The sequence below is a fragment of the Chenopodium album genome, chromosome 2, assembly GCF_948465745.1.
Source record: "Chenopodium album chromosome 2, dcCheAlbu1.1, whole genome shotgun sequence".
Lineage (NCBI taxonomy): Eukaryota > Viridiplantae > Streptophyta > Magnoliopsida > Caryophyllales > Amaranthaceae > Chenopodium > Chenopodium album.
Genome location: NC_137835.1, coordinates 31,886,095 through 31,891,828, shown reverse-complemented (window position 1 = coordinate 31,891,828; position 5,734 = coordinate 31,886,095). Strand labels below are relative to the sequence as shown.

The following is a 5,734-nucleotide window of genomic DNA, read 5'->3' as shown; positions in this document are numbered from 1 at the left end:
CCCTAGTATTTAGCTTCTTGAATTACTTGATTAGTCTAATTTTGCTACAATAATACCAATTATTTTCTCACTACAATCTTCGAAATAGCTTGAATTAGGCTATAGTTGATACCGATTCACTCCTTTGGGTTCGACCCTATACTTACCTTATACTTGTATTAGGTTGGTTTAGGATTTTATAAATTGTGTTTGACCGAGGGAAGATTCGATAACGACCTAGTTTTCCCCTCGTCAAAATGGCACCGTTGCCGGGGAGTGATATTGGTGCTTAGCTTTAGTTGTTGAGTCTATTTCACTTTAATTGAAAAAAAAATACAAAAAGATTTTGTTTCTTAAGGCTACATTTGTAGCCGTGCTACTAATATTTTAATTGAGTTTTGCATGCATAGAGCTCGTGATTGATCCATTATGCCTTTTGGCCCGAAAATCGAAAGGACTCTTCCAAGGAGAAGAATTGCTAGTCAATCCTTGGAATTTAGTTCCTCAAGCGAAGAAGGATTTGAAGAAGAACTAGGCATGGGAGAATAACCAAGAGTTGCTTTGAAAGAATTGGGAATTCCCGGTGCGTACAAGTTTGAGAGTGGAATTGCTCCACCTACAACACCGGCGAATGATTTCGAAATTAGGCCGGCTATGATCGCTTTGATAGAAAGGAGACAATATAGCGGAGCTAAGAATGAGATTCCGTTGAACCATATCAAGGAGTTCGAAAAGTATTGCAACACTATCAAAGTGAACGGAGTTTCTCAAGAGTTCATTCGGCTAAAGTTGTTTCCATTTTCTCTCATAGGCCGAGCCTTGGAGTGGTTGGATAAGAAGGTAAAGCTAAATTCCCTACGAACATGGGACGAAGTCGCCAAGGAATTCTTGTCCCGATTCTACCCACAAAAGAAAACGGCGGAGGCTAGAGCTTTGATTCAAGGGTTCAAGCAAAGACCTAATGAAAGCCTCTATGAAGCATGGGAGAGGTATAAAGAGTACCAAAAGGAATGTCCCCACCACGGAATTCCAACCTATCAAGTCATTCAAATTTTCTATGGTGGCCTAAGTCCTCAAGGCAAATCATGCCTTGATGGGGGTGCCGGAGGTCCCATAATGAATCGGACGGAAGAGGAAGTGGTGGACATTATTGAGGACGTGGTTAAGTACTATAGAGATTGGCAAGATGGTGAGAGGGATTCAACTAGCAAGAGTGGATCTTCGGTGTACTCTATAGACCATCTAAATGAGATCAACAACTTATCCTCATAAATGACAAACTTGGGGAAAGAAATGACCGCGATCAAGGCCAAGTTGGAAAGCTCCTCTTCTTCTCAAGCTTCGAATTCTCCCTCCCAATTTAAGGGGAGAGGTACTTTTTCTAATTCTCAACCCCCTCCCTCTTCAAATAATATGCCTAGTGGTTGCTTGTTTTGTGATACATGTGGATCTTATGATCATGACTCTTGTAATTGCCCTCATGCTTCTCCGGAATGTAGTGATGATTTTGATAATAGTGAGAGTGAGCATGTGAATTATGTGTCAAATAATAATGTGCAAAGGTTTGACAATCAAAGAGGTCAATGGAATAGGAATTACCAAAACCAAGGTAATTTTGACAACTATAACCAAGGTGGTGGTTATAGGAACCAAGGTGTAGACACCCATTTGTGTCTCCCCAAAACCAAACCCAGTGATGAGTACCTTTCGCGTCGAATCATAATCGAATGAAGCGAAAGTGTGGAAAGTCTAGTGTTGCGGATAGTTTTAATTTCTTTTCTCTTCTCCCTATTTCTGAAAACTTATTTTAAGAAAACAGCCAATCCAGTTTGGTTGATCCATGATATGGGTCCAATAGTAGTGTAGTTGGATGGGGCTTGACTAGAGCTTTCCAATGATATATTTTAAGCCCAATTCCGATGAATATTGAGGAAGTTATGGCCAATTTACCAAACTGGGCCCGGTTTGAGCCTTATATGCGGCCAAATGATCTAGGGGAGTGCCTAATATGATTTATCATTCCTAATGCAATTAGGAATGGTTTTATTCTTCTAGATTCTTCTAGAAGGTTCTTTTCATTCCTAATTCAATTAGCATTGATAAATTGACTTTTGTTGACTTTTCAGAGTTTTAATTAAAATCAAAGAACATTTTTGAGGAAAGATACGATTTTATCCTCCTGTATGGCAAAATTTATCTGATTTTAGAAAACGCGTCAAAAACAGGATTAGCGCCCAACGCCAGCCATTGGCGCCAATCTCGTTTTGCGTGCGCCAATGCTCTGTTTTGATATTTTATCTTTTTGGCTGATTTTCTCTATAAATAATGTATTAAAAACTCCGTTTTCATTCATCAACAACCAGCTTTTCTATTATATTCACCTACAACCAGTTTTCATTCGCAATCATTAATTCTCTCATTCTCTCTAATCATTCACCAACTCTCATCAAGATTTTCTTGATTACTCTCTCTCTTTTTCTAAAATTGCTTTTCAAATACAAAATTCCGCATTCACAAGATTTAGATACACCTAGCCATATTCGATGTTGCCTTCACCCTAGACGTGAAAGGTTTAATTTCTGAGGGTTTGGTCCCAAATCTCTATTTCAATTATTTAATTTAATTGTTTGTTTATTATTTTCCTTGAAGTTACTAACGTGTGTATTTTGTTATTAGAAAGAGGTACGAGGCATCAAAGTAAGTACTTTAATTGTTTTAATTGATATTATGATGTAGAAATCATGTTTAAGTTGTTATTAAGATATTCCTAGTATCATGTTTAGGGTAATTTTAATATCAAATATGATTATTATGATTTTTATGATGCCTTCTATGTTCTTCCTAATATTTATGATTGTTAGTATCATGTTAGGGCTAAAGCTTTGATTTTTATTGCTTAGTGACATGCTAGGGTTTGTTATTAATCTTGTTAGTATCATGCCTAGGATCTTACTATTTTTTATTATGCTTTAACATGATTTATGATTATTTTTATAATTGTTATGATTATGATTATAATTTTATTATTGCTATGATTATTATGATTATGATGATCATGATTATTATTATGATGATTGTTGTTTTGATTATTATTTTAATCACGATTATTTTTATTATAACTTTATAATTATTATTTTATTATTGTTATGTTGCTTGATGCTTATTTCTTTTTATTGCTTGATCACACCTTTTATGCATGTTTAAAGGGAATTTGGTACTTGTAATCACGCTTAATAAGATAATTAATAATCTTGTTTAGGGTTAATATGATTATAATTTCAAGTGATCGCCAATAATAGTTTATTTGTGCATTATATTCAACCAACATAGATAAACAGGTTAAGGGTTAATCCTATTAATTGCATGTTAATTAAAAAGCGCACATGAATACGATCAGAATAAAGTAGAGGCCTATTATTAGGGCAGGTTCAATCTCTTTTAGGTTGGATTTGTACCTTCATCCCCGAACCCTTATTTGGTTCTAGACCTTATGGAGTTGACGATCTCTTGGATCGTTAAGGGGTGTAACCTTCACCATGTGAATGGTTTACAAGTTCCTAAAACTTGTTGGCGACTCTTTTGCTCTATCTTCTTCCCTTTTGGACGCCACCGTACTTTAGTGTATGATCACAGTGGGGTTCAAGCAAGGGGATTAACGCTTGAAATTTATTCCCCACACAAGGGAACCAAGGTTCTCGTGGCAACTATAACAATCAAGGTTATAGTAGTCAAAATCAAAACCAAAATTATGGTAATCAAAACCAAAGTTATGGAAATAATAACCAAGGTAGTGGAAACCATAATCAAGGTTATGGTCAAAATCAAAATAGGGGTAATTGGAACAATCAAGGTAGAGGCAATTTTCCAAATAATTCTCAAAGAGGTCCCCCACCCGGATTTGTTCCAAAGACTCAAGGTGAAAATTCCTATTCACAATCTTCTTCTTCTAGGACCAATTTGGAGGAAATAAATGAAAATCAAACCAAGTTGTTGAACACATACATGGCCGTTAGTGACAAGAAGTTCAATGAAATGATGTCCCACAACAAAATGCTCAAAAACCAAATTTCTCAACTTGCTAGTGCTTTGAAAGACCAAGCAAGCCCTTCTTCTTTACCTTCCCATATGTGCCACTCACCTCGAGCTCTGTATGCAACCGGAGCCTTTTGACCAATTGTCCACATCTCAACTTGACCTTTTTAAGGGTCGCTATGGGTTCTCTCCCGGTTATACTGGATATTGGGATGTGGATGATGGTGGTGCCGGCCCTAGTGGCCGATAGTTTCCCCCTTGGTTGTTTGATTCCCTTGTTGTTTCCTCCCTTTTAGCTTTGCATGTTTTTAAGCATCGCGGTCGATGCCCTTATTTTGTGCGGGGGGGAGTCAATAAAGATGTTTTAGGGTAGGTTTTGAGGGAGGCACCTTGGACTCATGGGGATGTGTTTGAAAAGACTTTGATGGATTTCTCTTGCTTCGCTCTTGGTAGTCTCGTTGGTATGTTGTTTGTCTTGTTGTCATGCTTTTGATGATGATGTTTTGTGGTCTCTTTTATTGATGATGATGATGATGGTTTCTCTGGGTCTTTGTACATAGTTTTTGCGTAAGTTTTTTTTTGTTTGCTTTTGTTTGGAAGTTACTAACAATTTCATTTTGTATATAGTCCTTTTATTTTCTTTTTCTCACCTTGCTCGTAGCTTATGCTTTGGTCTTCGAAGCTTCTTAGAGGAGGTCGTCCTTGCCCCTTTATTATTGCAGCATAGCTTAAACGCTTGGTGAGGCCTTTCTTGTTTTATCTCTTTACTTTTATTCCTTTACTTTTCTTGGTTTCTTAGATTATGATTAGTTTTAGGAGAGTTGAACGGTTCGAGGATGTATGATTATAACACCTAGTGTGTTTTGGGTCTTTAGCGATGTGGCCATTTGACCGCTTGTTTGTCGATTGGGAAATATGTGTTATGATTGCATCTTTGTCCTTTTCTTTGTTCTCCTACTTTTCCTTTATCTTTGTTTTCCATATTTTCTTTTCTCTTCTTTTTGTTCTTAGTTTAGTACATAGCTTTTTGAGGCTTTATTTTTCACTTTTTTTTTTTGACTTGGACTTGTAAACATTGGTCTCTTGCTAGGATAATTACCTTACTAGGTTGTCATGGTATGCACGGTTTGAGAATACGTTTAGTTGATTCTAGGATAAAGCATGCTAAGTTAGTTGTCTAGAAGTAGGGGGATCATGAAGCCAGATTCTACTTGTTTGTGGCATGTTGGTAGTTGCTTCCTATCTTCGATTTGACAACCTTAGTGAGTTTTTGCTACAACCATGTGAGATTCATACTTTTTCAAGCCTTCAACATATTCTTGTATGAGCGGCGTGGATCCTTGACTTTCGCAAACCTAATCTTGAATCTTAACGTATGATTCCTAAGACCGAGACCGAACCACCTAGGGAGGACAAAGGCATCTTTTCGGGGAGGTATTTTTCCTTTTTCTAGGATAGTTTACTTCTTTTTACTTTTGGGTTTAGGGATAAATTTGCCAACTTGCTAGCCCTTTGAGCTTTTTTTTCCCTTCTTTTCAAGCCACATCTTTAGATATTGAGCCTTTTGTTTAATTTTCGTTTTCATCTTTGGGTTTTTGTGAAGCAAATGGTCATATTTTGGAGATTGTGGTATATAAGTTTGGTTATTGGTTCAAAATGAAAGAAAGATAGTGTTTTGTGTATATTTTGTGAATAATGGCAAGTGAATAAAGGAAAAAGCCGT

At 36.7% G+C, this 5,734-nt stretch overlaps 1 non-coding gene across 1 annotated transcript; it reads right to left on the bottom strand.

Moving 5' to 3' along the window:
- Positions 1-901: 901 nt before the first annotated feature.
- On the bottom strand, positions 902-1,007 carry LOC145607251 (small nucleolar RNA R71). The gene has a single exon (XR_014105531.1). It is a non-coding gene; the product is annotated as a small nucleolar RNA R71 (small nucleolar RNA).
- Positions 1,008-5,734: the final 4,727 nt, after the last annotated feature.